The sequence below is a fragment of the Cavia porcellus genome, unplaced genomic scaffold (genome assembly GCF_034190915.1).
Source record: "Cavia porcellus strain 051 isolate PalLab524CR breed Dunkin Hartley unplaced genomic scaffold, mCavPor4.1 scaffold_24, whole genome shotgun sequence".
In the NCBI taxonomy this organism is placed as follows: domain Eukaryota; kingdom Metazoa; phylum Chordata; class Mammalia; order Rodentia; family Caviidae; genus Cavia; species Cavia porcellus.
The window spans coordinates 30,595,581-30,613,284 of record NW_026947507.1 but is presented as its reverse complement, the minus strand read 5'-3'; the positions used below and the strand labels follow the sequence as shown (position 1 = coordinate 30,613,284).

At 38.2% G+C, this 17,704-nt stretch overlaps 1 protein-coding gene across 11 annotated transcripts in view; it reads right to left on the bottom strand.

Annotated features, from left to right (window-relative positions):
- The window catches only part of Marchf1 (membrane associated ring-CH-type finger 1), a 687,536-nt gene extending 672,485 nt beyond the window's left edge, over window positions 1-15,051 (bottom strand). For 3 of the 11 annotated variants that reach the window (XM_063234804.1, XM_063234806.1, XM_013143613.3), the window contains exon 1: window positions 14,722-14,874. The gene's annotated coding sequence lies outside the window, so the exon portion shown is untranslated. Of the gene's footprint in view, window positions 1-14,071; window positions 14,170-14,721; window positions 14,879-14,935 lie in introns of those variants that run through there. The other 8 variants (XM_063234805.1, XM_063234809.1, XM_063234812.1 and 5 more) reach the window with 7 other exon arrangements.
- Window positions 15,052-17,704: the final 2,653 nt, after the last annotated feature.

Sequence of the window (17,704 nt, the reverse complement as noted above, 5' to 3'; positions counted from 1 at the left end):
ATTCTCAATAAATATTAGTAATGGGGGCTGGGGATTTAGCTCAGCGGCATAAACGCCTGCCTTGAAGCAGGCAGTTGTGAGTTCGATCCCCGGTACCAATAAAAAGGAAAAAGACAAAAATAAATATTAGTAATTATTATTTTAAACATGACTAGTCTGTATAATAGAATATCAGAAAACTATTAGAAATTATTGAAATAGCTAGATGAAAAATCAAAATGTGAAAATCAATATACACCTGCAATAAATTTTTAGAGGACTTTTTAAAATGTCTCATTTACAATCACAATGAAAACAATAATAATGCTGGGAATAAATCACAAAACAGCTCAAAGAGATCTTCATAGAAAAATGTTGTAACATCAGAAGAGCACATAAAAGATGAACTAGACAAGTAGAATATATGAATCTAAAGGACAGTGCTCCCAAATTTAACTATGAGACCAACACACTTCCATTTCCAACTGTGGTATAAAACAGAAGTCTTACAGGAAAGAGATATCACACCCAAAGGCACAAACTATAGAGATGTGACAGGGCTAACGGAAGGAAGCCATTACCTCCACCACATCCACCACTACTTCCCAAGCTTGAGGGGAAGAAGAGAAGTGAGATCCCAGAAATAAAGAAACTGCTCATGGCTGCACACACCACAGCTGTCAAGAGGCCAAGAAGGGATCCAGAAAATAAATTCTCTTACCTTTCCCTCCCATTTCCCCAGTTTCCCACTAGCTGATACCTCACATTAGCTAAATCAGAAAGCAAGTAAGCACAGCGCGTGCAGAAGCTTGGAGAACGGACCTAAAGAAGCAAAGAACGTCCATCACATAGAATGTTTTATGATATTTAACCAGCAGATCCTCATGTAATACAGAAAGGTTTCTAAGAACAGTTAAGACAATTTTGAAGGGTAATCAGGAGGAGTGAAAGTCATTCTAACAGATTTAACACTAAACTTAAAAAATTAAATATTGACAAATAATAGAACAGAATCAAGAACAGATATAAATATGCAGCATTTAGATAAGCCAGAGTTAGTTTGACAAATCAATGACAAAAATTAAACTAGCACAATCGACTATGAATCTGGAAGGAGGGGAAAGGACCTATTCCTAAATCAGAAACTATTACACAGATAAATTCCAGTGGACCACAGACCTTAATACGAAACACAGTTAAAGCTTTAGTTGGAAGCTAGGTTAACATCTTTATGATCTCTAAGTAAGAAAAGCTTACTCAAATAAAAAATACATTTATAAAGAAAGAGTGATAACATTGACTAATCAAATTTCAATTCTCTACAATGAAAAACATTGCAACAACTTTTTAAAAGGGTACATGGAAAAAGTAATTTCAAATTATATGAAAGAGCAATGAAAATGTACAAGAAATCTTAAAAATCCAAGCTGAGAGCAAAAAGAACAAAATACTTAAAAGAAATTGCAAAAGAGAAAATGTAAGTGAAAAGAGAAGTCTTTACACCCACGAAAAATTTCTCAACATCACAAATCAGGGAAAAGAACTAAAAATGTCAGTAAGATAGTTAAAAATATGTGTTAGAAAAGACAGGAATCCTGTTAATAATTCAGACATTTCTGGTAAACAGGTAAATTGGCACACTCATTTATGGAAAGCAACATTATATATCTCTAAAGACAGATAAATTTTTAAAGAACCATTAAAGATCTGTTTTTGAATATGGCTATCACATTTTCATAATCTTACTACATATTTAAGAATCTACATGACTATATAGACTCATTCTTTGCTCATAAAGTTTGTAAAAGTGATGTAATATTTACTCATTACAATTATCTTAAAATGCTTAAGCTTGGATTATATTTTAAACATTGATCTACATTGACACATAAATTTTAGTTCATTAATTTTAATTTATGAAGAGCACTCAATTGTATAAAAATAAAGACTATTTGAAACTTTCAAATTAATACAAATGACACTGCAATAAACACACCCTCAAATGAAGAGATTTTCTAAAAGTGAAATTGTCAAAATATAACACTATACTTGATAGATTATAATGGCATGAAAAATATCCGAGATACTACAAAAAGATAATGCATATTTATTAAAATGATAAATTCTAATATATTACAGCTCAAATTATATTAAAATAAATCTATATTTTGGATAATCAGTAGGTAATTTTTGAGTTGAGAGTTAAAGTGAGATATTGATTTTTCAGTTTTCATATATCTTTATTCTTCACAGTTCTGAAACACTGAAATATTCATCTTTGTTACTATATTTTGCATTTTAATATTCTACTGCAGTAGAGTAAAAACACTGCCTTAGATATAGGATGGAATGACCATTGTGCATAATTTACACACTAATAATATACAATTAAATTTTAAATAAAATTTCCTTCATATAACATTACTGAAGTGATTGATTCTTATTGTTTAACAGTTGGGGCTAAAGATACAGCTCAATAGTAGAGCTCCTGCCTCCTCCAGGTATGAGCTCCTGGATTCCATTTCCAGCAATGAAAAAAGAAATAATGGAAGGAAGGAAGGTAGAAAGGAAGAAGGAAGGAAGGAAAAAGGGGACAAAAAAAGTGAGAAAGAAAAAAGGAAATCTGGAAAACATGGGGCGAGAAAAAGGGTGGAACATTACAAAGTGAGGTTAGCCATTCGCACCACTCACTCAGTGTTTGAGTTCTTTGACAGTAGATTCACCAATAAATGTCTTTATTTGCTCCCACAGCTAAAATATCAGATTTCAAAACTTAAAGCTTAAAATTTATAAGATATGTTGTAAAAACATGAAACAACATTTGGTAGTTTAATCTAATCATTGAGTTTTCATGCTGGTACAAACTACCATGAAGTGTCTACCATTTAATAAGGAATTTGCTTTGTACTAGTAACCCTTCCAGCCACCATCCTACTGAGAACGCATTGTTAGGCACCTTTTAAAGGTAAGAAACCCCAGGAACAGTTTACAGTTTCACCAACATCACCTACTGTTAGGGATTTCAATGGGGCTCAGTATTGGTTTTTTGCAACACTAGCTGTCTCCATTCTTCTAACATGAAAACTAAACCTTCCTATTGAAAATTACTTTGCAGAGCTGATTTACATAAAAAAAAAAGTTCCCTAAGTAAAATATGAAAACATTTCAGGTGTCAAGGAAGAACCAAGGTAAAAATCTTCTTTTAGCACAGGGTCCTTTCCAGATGATGACATAGGTCTCACCCACTGCATTCCCACAACTCCTAAGTAAAGAAACAGGACATTCAGGACTGAGCTCAGCGTGAACAATCAACAGGACTCTTACTCAAGAAAAAGGAAGAAGGAGGGGATGTCGATTATTCCTTCTTCGTGCAAACACTCAAAACCTTGGTAACATATTTGTTCTAACATTCATCAGGCTAAGTTAATGAGGATGCCTAACAATTTCTGGAAAGCAATTCTGTTAGCACATATTCTCTCTTAGGCAAATTTTCTAACGAAAGTTTCATAATTGATGTACCCCCTTATAAAGTATAACTTAGCACAGTAGATTGATTTCACATCATTGTTTATATCTGTATCAGATGTTTATTTAAAACACAAAGAAAAAAAGAAAGTCTGCCATCTCTTATCAGGTCTGGCAGACTTAAATTTCGGGACAGCAGTCCTAGATTCCAAAATTTCATAATCTGGTTAATTTTAACCTTTACCTTTCTCAATTTAGTTACTTGTAGCCATATGGACAACATTGGAGTAATAAATCACTTACAAACTGCGTTGTTCCTACTTACTGCAATTTTTTTGGTAGTACTAGAGACTGAGCCCAGAGATTTGCACCGCACTCTCTCTTTGGTTCAATGTTCTTTTGTTTGTTTGTTTGTCTCACTAAGTCACTGACTTGCTCAATCTTGACTCAAACTTGCGTCTGCCTCAGCCCCCACAGCCTGCTCCTGCCTAAGCCTCCCAGAGCACTCAGAGGTCTGCTCCTACTTACTGCACTTCTTACTTGAAATGGAGAAGGAAATGACCAATGACCTATCAGCAATCTGTAGTATTCTTATCCACCAACACCACTGTGGCAAATGGTTTTCTGGAATCTCTATTTTGTTTTTTATAAAATTAGACACTTCTAATGCCATTTCCAAACACTTACTCTAGGCAACTAAAACTTGATTTCTGGGTGGACATCTTCACTTCCATTTACATAAACTCATGGTTCTCACCTTGGTCTCCTCCAATTTGCCTTTTAGGCTGACAGCATAAATGCCAATATACATAGAAAGTATTTCTTAAGAAAACACAAGAAAACTATTCAGAAGTTAATGTAGAAATTTTAATATTTTTTAATTCAAGGTATATTTGTTTATATATCTACTGTGAAAAGAATTCATACTTATTAAAAAGGATTTGGAAATAAAAATAAGTGTGTGACCACTAGTAACATTTTAAAATATTTTATTTTATTTCTAAAGTGCATACTTCCTTTATTTAGAGCATTACAGAATCATTTACAATGTAAATTTTAATACATTTTGCATGTTTTTAATAATTTCTACAAATTGACAACTATAGTTCACTCTTATAACAGAAGCCCATCATAATAGCATCTATTATCACTTATTTTTCAGATTCATTTTCTTTATCATAAATGTCATAAAATACAAATCAGTAAATCTCAGATTTGACCTTTATATTTGTCATTCAATATTTTAATATTGTAAACTGTCAAATTCAGCCTCTCATTTCTCTTTAACTGTCTGACATTTTCATGGCACAGAACCTTTATTCCATTAGGTAGTTCGAAACATATACATACATATATTCTCTTATTTATTAAACATTTTCAAAATAAGACACGCTTATAAAAGATTTCCCAAAAGATTAAATTTAAAAGTAATCTATAAATAAACCATGTTATCTCATTAAAAGGAGAAGGCCTCTAGCAAGCACTGTTGTGCATGTTGTACTAATTATTAGAGGGACATTTCACACCAAGCCTGGACACAACTGGGTTCTATTAGAGCAAAATTGATAAGAAAACCAAAGGAAATACAAGTCTAAGTGAAAAATAATTTATCTCTAATTAACTGAATTTCAAGTTTGGGAGAAATTTTAAAACCCAGAGTCAAACTTTATATATGTAGGCAACTTAACCTTATTAAAATTTAAATGCAAGAACTGATTCAAAACTGAACAATTAAATGTGGCTAGGCATCACGCTTTAGTAGCATCAATGGAGAGCTTTCTGTGTCACAATATTAAAATCAATCTCAAATAAAATTTAAGTTGAGAAACTTTTAAAAGAAAAAATACATGCACAAGACAGCCACCTTAAAAACTGATAACTAGGGGCTGGGGCTATCTCAGCAGCACAGTACCTGCCTGCCAAGAGCAAGCTTATGAGTTCAGTCGCTGGTACCAAAAGGAAAAAAAAAAAAGAAAAATTTGATAACTAAAAAAGAGAAATCAAGGTATGTCATATACATGTACAAATTCCCTACAATGAATGTGACCAATATGTACATCTAACCTGTATCAATAAACTTAAAAAGATAATTTTTTAAAAAAAATTTAAATTTATAACTAGTAAAACAAATTTCATAACTTAATAATTTCATCTACTGAAATTTACCATATAGAAAAAAAGACATCTCATGGCCAGCATTCATTTAATTTTATATAAACACACCTCTTTGAGGCTGAAGTAAATCCCACTGGTTTTCAGTGTGAATATAAAATATAAATACAATATAAAATATACTAGATAGCAATATAAATTTAATATAAAAAAGAACTGTTCCTGGAGTTTTCTCTCTAATGCTAATGTAACAGAAATGTATATAATGAATATTTAATAATTTTTTTGCATGTGGTATATTTCAAAGCATGAAAAACACAAAGTGGAACATTACATTCCACATAAAAACTTCATGTTTCTCTCGAGATCTGGGTTTTGACATTTTAGTGATCAAGAATTAGTACACTTTGTAAACAGAAATACCCACTATGAAAAACAGAAAGCAATAAACGGAATGACATCTTTTGTTTCCAAAGGCTATCAAATGTACTAGAGCAATGCAGAAACAATACTAAAGGCAAAATATTTCGTGACAAACTTCAGAAGTAAGGTTAGGGAAGCTATGGCAGGGTAAGGGCTGCAGGCACAGCGCCACTTGCCAAGTACTCACTGAGCAAGTGGGAAATGGCTAAAGAGAGCAGAATTTTACAAGCTTCTTACAAAGTTCCAAAAGTATCATCACCACTAGTTAACGATAAACTGAGAAGTAAATAAATATCTCTTTGCTTTCAACTCTATTTCTTTAGAAATTCACTAACAAAATGATCCATTATTACAAATGTCATTTTTCAAAACTAAATGCTTATTGATCTGCATATTTTATGTACTATTCTGCCCATAGACTTCACATAGTTCTTTTCTCCGAACACATAATGTTACTTACAAGTTGTGGTTTTTTCAACGACACCCTCTGCCTCATACCCAATTCACTCTAAGCTAAATATCTTATGTCCCTCATGTCTGGCATAGCTCCATAACCCTGTCACACTCTTCTTAATTGTCCACAGGTCCTTCATAATGGCTGTTTCCCTCAACAATAGAACATTGATCATACCAGATCTGTGTCTCCAATAGATTTCTCCTTTCCATTACCATGTAATTTCCCCATTTTCTTTTACCTCAGAGGATGTCAGCTCAATGTCACTTCCTCAAGGAGACTTGCTCAAACCGCCCTGGATAAGTCAGTCTCCCTGTAATAGGCTTTCCCATTAAATGGGCGCCTTCTCTCACTGCACGTGTACCCTGGATCCTGTGATTAAGTACTCTCCCAGGGGAAAAAAATTACAAGTTAGCAGAAATCAGGCAACATTTTTCTTCATCACTAAGCCCTAGCTGACTGTCAAGCAAGAGCAGATTCCAACAAATGTGTATTAAAGGAGAGCTACAAAGGAAAAAGGGAGGAATTAAACCAAACATAGCATCAACAGATGACCTCATAATAATAAAAAGAATTATTGATAAATGGCTTCAGTTGCTGATCTGGAAGATAAGTGATTTGTAACTAAAATACATCTAAGAAATACACTGTTTTAGTTTTTCCTTTACTATTTTTTTTTTTTTTCTCATTGAAAGGGATACGGTTCATACCCATAGGACTGATGCTTTTTTTTAATCATTTTCCTCCAGAGTTTGAACTGAGAAACTATGTGAAAATCATGAGCTGGTCATAGGGAGTAAGAATGTAGCACTAAGGGGCTGGGGATTTAGCTCAGCGGCATAAGCGCCTGCCTTGCAAGCAGGCAGTTGTGAGTTCGATCCCTGGTACCGATAAAAAGGAAAAAAGACAAAAACAAAAACAAACAAAAAAAAGAATGCAGCACTGGGTTTAGTGAGGTCAGGAAGGAGTAAAAGCCAATTTCAGTGTACGGATTCAGCCCACCACCATGACCAGCCTTGGCTCCATCCAACCTGCACCTCTGAGGACACAGAACACCTGGCAGAGCTGTGACCCACTCTCACTCACTGAAACTGAGGCAGTCCTGCCTGACGTAAGCACCTCCCATTTCTAGGCTGCACGAACCTTGGTCAGGGGCAGCGAAGCCTTGGCAGTAAAGTCACACAGCAGAGAATGAGAGACATCTCACGCAAGCCTGAGATGGGAAAGAGCCACCACTGCTGAGTCACATCCTGCTGGTAATGTTCACCAGAGCCACAGCCAGCTCAAAACCAGCTCAGGAGGAGGAAAGGCGGTGATCTAGAGGGAATCCAAGTAGCTTCCTGCAGGGCCAGTCCTAGACTGCAATGTGTGAGACACCATTTGTCCCTCCCACCTGGGTTCAATGAATTTCCAAACATAGTTTGAGATATGCTGTATCAAAGGTGGGAACGGAGCCCTCGACACTGTCCAGCTCCCACCAGTTACATCCTAGAAAGTCAATGGCTTCTCATATGTTGTCTGCAATATGTAACCACTTAAAAATTATATTTACTAGTTTACCTTAAGTTCCTATTCATCAGTACTAGTTCTGAAGTACTTCCCTTTGTACTTCAGAACTAGCCAGTACAAATTTAATTAACCCATATAACAAGTATCTAACAATACACTTTAGATCTGATTTAACTATACTTTTGTGAATTGGTTTAGAGCTATATTCTGAATTTCATCCATACATCCATAAAGAGACAATATACTACTACCTTGTTAACTCTTTTATATAGACATGACAAGAAGTTGATCTGTATCAGCAGCTTTTCAGAGTAAATAAACAAGAGAATAGTTATTTCTAAGAGGAGGGAGTCCAGACTTCATGCATTTTTAGCGCCATAGCATAGTTTTTATATGCAAGTTAGGATAATTCATCAATCATAGAATGTTTTTATTCAGAAAGTAGTCTTGTTTTTATACATTCAATGCATGCATGTCTGTGTCTGCATGTATCAATCCTAAGAGAAAATTACTAATTAGTTAGTAGTTGACAAGAACTTCAATGGACTGGTTGTTTGAATCACTGACCTTCAATGTTGCTAACACCTATTGCAAAAAGAAAACAAACTGCTTCAATGGCAAATGGTACATAACTGACTCCTTAGTAGAACTTGGCTTCTTTTTATAACATACTTTTTTAAAATCAAGTGGGCTCACAGTTAGCAGTATTGCATTGGAACATGAGAGTGAAACTACTGACTTCAGTTTTATCAAGAAGTTATCCTGGAACTCTATAACCCTTACGGTTTTAATTGTGACCTTGGATCGTGATAAGCCAACTTGATCAGGTTAAGAAAACACCCAGGGAATTAGAAAACACATTTCTGCTTACGCCTGGGCAGCACATGGAGGTGTGACCCTGTACTGTATGTACTCCCTGGCTCCTTCCCCTCCGGCTCTGTTCCTCTGCTCTGCTTCCTGACTGCCATGGGGTGAGCAGCTTCCCCCACCATGTTCTTCCACCATGTTGTTTCTACCTTGGCCTGGACCCTCGGAAGCAAAAGCTAACATAAGCCTCTTCCTTTAAGTTATTCATGTCAGGAATTTTGTCTCATTGACAAGAAAGTGAGTAATAGGGCAATCAAATACTGATTCATTTCAGCTAACAGCCTGAGAGGAATCGTAAATTTACAATGGACTGACATTGTTGCCAAAAACAACTAGAAAAGCCAGATATAAGAAAACCGTCAGATAAAAGACTGTTGGAAAATGTGTAACTCAAGTTTCCACTACTTTAACAAATACCTGAGAGACACATTTTATGAAAAGAAAATATTTCTTTTGGCTTATGGTTTTGGAAGTTCCAGTTCATGGGTGAGTGGACACATTGCTTTTAGGCCCCTACTGAGGTACAGCACATCATGGTGGGAGTATGTTATATAGCAAAATTAAATTCCTCATGCATGAGAATCAAAGGATAGAAGAAAGGTCAGTTCCACTGCCGCTATGGCCTAAAGACTTTCCACTAGACCCTTGGTTTTAGTGGTACCACAACCTTCCAACAGCACCACGCTGTTGAGAGTTGGGGGACACCTAAGATAGCAAGAAACTTCCAAAGAAGTTGTGAATGGGGCATCAATATTTAAGGCAGAGGAAACACAACAGAAGTAAGTTGACTCAAAAGGGTGATTTTCTGCTCCCCTCCATATAAGAGGCCCTGGGCAATCGGGAAACATACCAAAAGGCTAAGAATATGTGCTTTGTTTGAGAATAGGACCACGGCTGACATAAGAATCTACCACAGGGTATTTTGTAGTCCTGGGAGAAGTGGACGTAGAAAGATAGTGATATGAGGAGCCAAGATTCACCTAATGAGCAAAAAAAGGGGGAGCATCCCACTGAAACAGGCATGATTTACACATAGGGCATTAAACTTGGTTTGTAACCTATGAATAGACTAGTGGAAGGCATTATATACCCTCTCCAGAGAGAAAATGAAGTCTAATGACAACTGACACAGCTCGGTCATGACTGGAAAACAATGATCAGCCACCTCCCCATTGTAGCTATCTACGGAAATGTTGATAGTCATTTGGAGGTAGATAGATCATCTAGAGCCTCTATAATTTTCACACAAAACCACTAAAGTCACAAGTAAAGAGAGACAATGAAAAGAGACACAAAAATACAGTTTCTGGAAATATCAGACAAAGTTTTAAAATAATTTGGATTAAAGGAGTTGGAATATAGCTCAATGGTAGAGTGAGTGCTCACATAGCATGTGCAACAACCTGTGTTTATTTCAATACGTATGCTATGACAAGAAAAATTTTGTTTAATAGGTTCAAAGTAGTAAAGGATAAGACTTGGAAGATAAATAAATTAGAATCTATAGAAAAGGATAAAATGCATTTTCAAAACTGAAAAAATATATAGTAATTTTAGTAATACCCTGACACAAGTTTGACAGCATAATAGACATAATGTAAAAAATGATTAGTAGATTAAAGAAAAATTTAAAAGAAAATATTCAAACAATCACAGAGAGGTTAAAATAATGGTAGAAAAGACCAAACTGAGTGTGTAACATCCATATTGGTTACAATAAAATCATCTGTTAAACAAGAACTGAGATCCTAAAAAAGAAACAGAATGGTAGATAGGAAGAGCTAAGTTAAGAAGCTGATGAATTTCACCTGATGAAAGACATCAGTCTACAAATTCAAGAAGCCCTGAATTTAAAGAGAATAAATATAACAAAAATGACAACAAACAACATCATAGTAGAATTTTTAAAAAAGACAAATAAAAAAGAAACCTTAAAATCAGTCAAAATGAAGAGACATCACCTTCAAAGCAACAAGACTGATAGGTGTAGTAACAGCCAGGAGTCAAAAAGAGTAACAAAGAAAAACCCACTGAAAAAAATTGTACACCTACTTAAAACATTCTTTAAAAATTATAGCTGTATAAAAATTTTCAACTTCCCAAAAAGCTTTTGTCAGCAAACTTTTGGTTAAAAAAGATATAATAAACAACTTCATTATTTTATAATTATAATAAATGAGTTGTTAAGGATATCATAAATTTAAAATACAGGTGCTTAAAATAAAAAGTCATATACTAGATTCACTTCTATAAACTTACTTCTTTAACTAAACTGATTAGAAATTAAGACATTATGATACTCAGTGATTCATATAATTCATATTTTCTATATAGTTCTTTCTAAATTTTCCAAATCACTTTTGTGTATTAGTTCATTCGCTGAGTTCTACTCCCTCCCCCAGTTGGAAAGCAAGTCAGATATTTTCATCTTTATTTTATATAAAATGAAAATTATGCCCAAAGAGACTCAGGTGCTTGTCTTTGATGATACAACAAAATCTAAACTAGAATGTAGAATTCCTATTCATTGTTCATCATTTGGATACTACAGAGCTGAAAAATATCAGATAGCAAAGTATATCAAATAAATAGCAAAGGAATAATTGCAGTAGCTTCTAAAGAATTTGTCTCAATTTTTTCTGTTTATCAAAGCTCAACTAACATTATATGTACCTTTTGAATTAAGTATCATAACATTCCTCAGTATTTTTAACAATCCTATAGCTAAGAGCTCTCACTCTTAGTGTGTAATTTTGGAAGAAGCTAAGATGCCAAAACCTTTCAGGACACTTTTACTGACCAATTTCCCTATCAAAATCTACATAAAAGTTAAAACCATAATGTTTAGTGATCCATAAGCCTCCTACACTTAGAAAAGCTGTAAGACAACCTTACAGAAAGGCCACAAGAAAAACTTATGATTCAGTTCAGGATATAATTTTGCCTCAAGGAAAGTAGGGAAATTTCTATGAGGGAGTTTCTAAAGTGTGTGTGAAGTCAACCAACAGGAACAAGGAAAGAAAGAAACCATCAAATAGTATCAACTTACTCCATATACATAATCTTTTCTTGGAAAAAATATGGCACTGGAACAATTCTCTTTTCCATGACCCTGGACTATCATTCTCACCTTCTCCAGCTCCATGCTATGGCATTGTTTTTATTTTATCACGCAACTTCCTCTTTAACTTGGACTTTTTTCTAAGTCTGTGTGTTCCAAAATAGTCAAAGTTGGTATTTATAAAACCCATTTTAAAAAACTGACAGAGTAATCTTTATTTTGAGGACATTTTGTTACTCTATGTCTTTCTTTAAAATAACATTGCACTAGATGCTGGGGTTTCAGCTCAGTGGCACAGGCACCTGCCTGGCATGCACAAGGTCATGAGTTTGATCTCTGGTACCAAATAAATAAATAAAGCTGTACTGCTTATCAAACATATCAAGTCATATTTATAAGATGCTTGCCTCCTGGGGACTTTTCTCACACACTGTATTGCATATTCTAATAACAAAGCACATTCGATCTTAATTAAAATTCAGAAATAAAATTAAATATCTTAGGTGTCAACTATAAGTATAGTGCACATTTTTACTATGTGAAATGGGTAAAAAAAAAATCTGGTTTTTAAATATATCTTTTGCCAAAATCCATGAGCCAAATACTACCACGCCTCCTGCCTGTCATTGGTGTGTCTTGGCCTGTCTTGTCTGACTGACAAGAATTATATGTACATTTTATAATATGAATTTTTCACATTGGGTACATCTGTCACTTAAGCACATCATGGGGCCGATTGAAAGAGAGCTTTTGCTCTCAAATACTCTAAGGAGAACAGTGGTCAGAGCAACAGGTTCTCTAAAAACTTTGATGTGATCTTTGTATGCTTTACCATAAAGAGTCACGTACAAGATAGCTGGAAAGAAAACTTTCAAAGAAACAGATGGAGACTTTTGTGACAAGAAGTTACGAGTTGGATGATAAAATAAAGATTATTTCTGAATCACAGAAGAAAATGTTGCTGCTAGATCTACAAGTCTTGGGAAAAAATGAGCCCTCCTTGGTCGTGTTATTGATCTGTCAACATCCTGTAACATAATCAAACACTTAATTATGCACTCCCCAGGGAAGACAAACTTGTAAAAGCCACAATGAGCTGTCCAATATCAAAGCTGATGTGACACTTCTGATACCTTCTTAGTTCCATCACTCTTTGCCACAACCTCCCCCAGACCTCACGCAGGCCCCTGGTTACATGTACCGTATCTATTATCCCAGCAGTTTCCCCCACATCTATTCTGAAAGGACCTCAAACTTTATCAGAGAGCAAAACTGATCAAGTAACTGTGATTCCACTCTTTTGAAAAGCTTCACTAGAATCATCAGTCTTTAAAGTAAAAGAAGTAATTTGAAGAAAAAATAAGCTTTATGTCAAAGAAAAACCAGTGACTGAATTATAACTGTCCTATTATTGTGACTTTCTTATATTTGACCATTGTGTTACGTGCTGGAATATCAAAATTGTGTATAAAGAGTCTCTTTAGTGTTGGGGGATTATTTATTATAAATAAAATTCATAAATACAAAATAGCTTTAAATGTCTGAAGACCTCAGATTGCAGTAGATAAAAGCTTCAAAATGGAAAACTACTCCCCAAAGTAACACATTTTCACTTGTTTCCATCTTTTTCACAAAGTGAGTTTTCGGGGACGTGGGGGGAGATGAGAGTAAACACAAATACTCCAATAGATATCGCTACTTCCTTGAGATGCAAAAATTGGACTCTCCTCAAACAGAAGGGATCCAACTAGGAAATCCACTGGCAGAAGAAAGCCAGTAGGTGTGGGCACTGGTAGACTGGCACCTGTACGCGGTACAACTCTCCACTAAGGCACTTAAGCAGATTCTGAGCGCCCTTAACCCCGCAAGGCGAAACAGTAGGAAAAACGCCTATCTCAAACATGTTTATCAAGCAAACCTCTGCCGGACCTGAGTAACAAAAGAAATTGCCAAGAAAACGTGGAGCAGCTGTCTTAACTACATACTGAACCTGCCTCTGACTCCATCCACCTGTCACAAATAATCCCCAAGACAAATGCTTCGAAAATCCTAAAAGAAAAAAAAAATTACAAAAACAAAACACAAAGTTTGCTCTTTGCTTCGCACCACTCAGGGGTAGAACTTGGGCGTCTCTCAATCACTTCGCGCCCTGGAACCCCAGAAGGTAGCTCTGCACCTGAACAACTGAGACACACACTCACCCGCGAGCGCAGGACCCTTCCGGTCTCCAGTCCCGGCTCTCAGTCCCCCGGCCACAGGAACACGGTGGTCTCTCTCCCCCAGCCGGGTGAGTGCACGGAGCAGACACAGGAGCCTCGCACAGGTTCCAGCGCATCCGCGTTAAACCCCAGACAAAGGCTGCCCGGTCCTGCGCGCTGCGCGCCCTCCTGGATAAACGGCGATCGCCCCCGCCAGCCCACACGGGGAGCGCCCGAGCAGGTGAAGTGACTGTCGTCGGTTCCGCGCTTTTGGAGGGGTGCGGCTGGGTGACTACTACGACGCTGGTGTAAACAGCGCGCCCAGCACTCGGGATCCACCAGAAGCCCCGAGAGCGCAGGGCTGGCGCCGGGTCCAACCAGGAAAAACTGCCCGAGGCAGTCGGCTGCAGGAGCCTCCACCCAGCGGAGCGGCTCCCACGCGGCGAGCTGGGTGCCGGCACCCGCCGAGAACCCCAGCCGGGAGCGCAAGCTCGGACGCGCGCCCCCTCCGAGCCAGGCACCTGCTGCCTGCGCTCAACGCTACCGCGGTGCCAAGTCCCGCGCTCGAGGTCGGGGACCGAGCTCCCAGCACCGCAAGCCGGAGAGAGTGCGCCGCATGCGAGGTCCACCGGGCGGTCTCCGCGATCACTCACCGCGCAGGGCGAAGTGGCTCAGACCGCCGCCGGCTGCGCGCAGCGGGCATCCCGGGGCAGCGGCCGCCTCCCAGCCCTTGTCGCCCGCCGGCGGAGCGCGCCTCCCTGCCAGCGGACGAGCAGCCCGGCGGCCGGCAGCGGCTCTGGCTCGGCTCCCGGCCCGCTCCCTCCTCCGCCCCTCCCGCCCCGGCCCCCGCTCCGAGCCGGCACTCACTCGGCGCCCATGATGTCATCCGGTGGAAACCTGCCATGCTCACAAACTGCAAGGATCCGGCGTCCGCGCGGGGCGCGCGGAGAGGGCGGAGGCGGCGCGGAGCCTCCGGGAGTTCCCAGAGCCTGACGCCAGGCCAGGCGAGCTCGAGCCCGGCACGGGACGGAACCCAGGAGGCGTTCGCGGAAAAGTGGCTCGGAGCTTATAGTGGTGAGGGGTGCGGCGGGGATGGAGTCTGGCACCAAGCACGTTCCCTGAGGGCCAGATTCCGAAATCAGCACTTAGACTGCTGGCAGAAGCAGGGCCGAGGAGAAAGTTGGGGTTTTTTGGTTTTGAGGTTTTTTGTGGGGTTGTTTTTTTTTTTTTTTTTTTTTGCTTTTTGTTTGTTTTTTGTTTTGTTTTTTGGCTTCACAGGAGCCACCCCGTGGATGACCACCTGTGCTCCAGACAAACTGGAACCTTGGGAACCCCCAAGCCCCAGTCTCAGCGAGAAAGTTCAGGGTGTCTGGCCAGTGCCCGCCTTGGCGATGAGCCTCTGAAGTAAGGAAGAAAGGCGTGTGCAGTTCACGGGCAACGGAATCAGAGGCGAAATCCTAGGCAGCACGGGCGCTGAGATGATCTAGGACTGGAACCCAGAAAACTGTGCTTCCCAAGGGCAAAGGGCAAGAAAGGAAACCACCTTTGGCCTTAGCACTGCCTGACTATGGTCCCATCAAATACTCCTGGACACCCTAGAGCTGCCACCCTCTTCTTCCAGGGTGGAGGGTGCATTGTGGGTGAAACTATTCAAATTGAAAGGTCTTGAAAATAATAAAAGATGTGATACACTCTCTTTTTCTTCAACGTTACTTATATTAGTAGAAGTTTTATTGAGGGATAGAGACAGTGTCAATACTTTTGAAGATGCCTCAGTATTAATAAACACACACACACACACACACACACACACACACACACACACACATGTTCTCTAAGATCCTAAGATCCAGGCCTACATCAATCTAAAGCAGCTTTAGATCAGTAACACTGGCTGTTCAGAGACCAGATCTCAACAATTAAAAGTCCATCAAGGAGCTAGGGGACTTGACTTCTCAGGGATTACCTATCTTCTCTCATCCCTGAGAGAAGCTAAGACAGTAGAGGACAGTACCACCGTGGGTGCTGACGGCCCAGGCTTAGTTGAGACTGCATGGGCGGGAACACCTGGGCTCTGCCTCTGGGAACATCTGTGATCCTGTATAAGTATACAGGTAGGAACAGCATTCCTCACAGGTATGGGTACAATTAGAACTGCTTTGATCTGTAAAAACAAAGAGGATTCCTACAACAGCAAGAAGAGTAACAGCGACAACATTTTGAAGGCTCCTCAGCATATGTCTTAGTTACTTTTTACTGGTCCCTGTGACAAAATACTGATGCCCAAAGATAGGAAAGGAAAGATTAATTTCTTACAGTTTTTGGAGGTTTCAGTCCATACTCAGTTGGCTCCGAGGCAGGGTGGCATGGTGCGATCTCAGTTCATGGCGGATGTAAACAGCAAGGCAGAAACCCGCAAAAGAGAGCAAGACACATCTTCTTCCTGCCATTACATTACATCCTGGCTCCAGTCCTAGGCCAGTGTTAGCACTCAAACCCCCAATCCAAGCTCTAGACAATGAACCAATCACAAATGCAGAATACAAATGCATGAGGTCTAGGGGCCACAGACATAAACCTTGACAGTATATTAGGTTCATCTTGTTAATAATTATGAAATTGTGAAACTGAGTAATCAGAGTATAGTGCACTGGTGGAACACTTGCCTGGCGGGATCAACACCTTGAGTTCATCCACAGAAATGCTAGTGGATTTTCTCAGAAAAAGATAATAACGTGAAAAGTTGGGATCAGAAGTTATTTTTAATAATAAAATGTCAAAACACATACGGTGAAATCTAGAGATGTAAACTTGCATTTAACGGTTTCTAAATTAAATTATTTTAGGTAATAATAAATCTCCATGCCATATTCCTTATGCTGTGTTATAAATCTATACATTTAATGTCCTTGCTAACTTCCTTACATTTTAGTGAATTTTTTAAAAGAATAATCACTCATTTATTTCTGTAAGGTACAAAAGAACACATAAAATGCCTAAACAATTTCTAGACACAAATATTTTAAATAGAAGAATGTTTTTAATTTTTGTTTTAGAGATTTTTTAACAATCTGAGCAAATGGGAAGTAAACTGGATGAAAACACAGAAAAGTAAGAGTCTAGGACTGCAAACAATAGCAGTGTTTGAGACAAAAAAGTGAACCAATTGCTCGAAAAAAGTAATTAGAACTGTTAATGATGCCACTCTGAGTGTGTCAGAAGGGCAGTCGTAAACCTTTCCTCCTAGATTGGTTCTTTGATGCCCCATCTATCTTCATTGTCTCTATTTATCTTGTTCTTTAGCGTTCTGTAGGACGAAGGACAGGTTTGGAGACAAGAAGAGTGTTGGAGTAGACACCAGATCTGGAGATATTTGTAGCCATAAAGATCAGAGAATGTGTTCTTCAGCCTCTTTTTATTTTAAATCTCTGCCTTAAAGGGTGAAGGCCAAGTCTCTATCTTTACAAAAAGTGAAATACATTCGTATGTAATTATTTAATTGATCTTATGGAAAAGTCTTCATGTTTCTGACTCCAGACTCCATGGAGGATTAAAAATACCATGCTGTATCCATCCCTGTGACTCTTGATCTTCACAGTTTAACTGACTTCTTCACAAGATCTCTTGTCCCTGTCT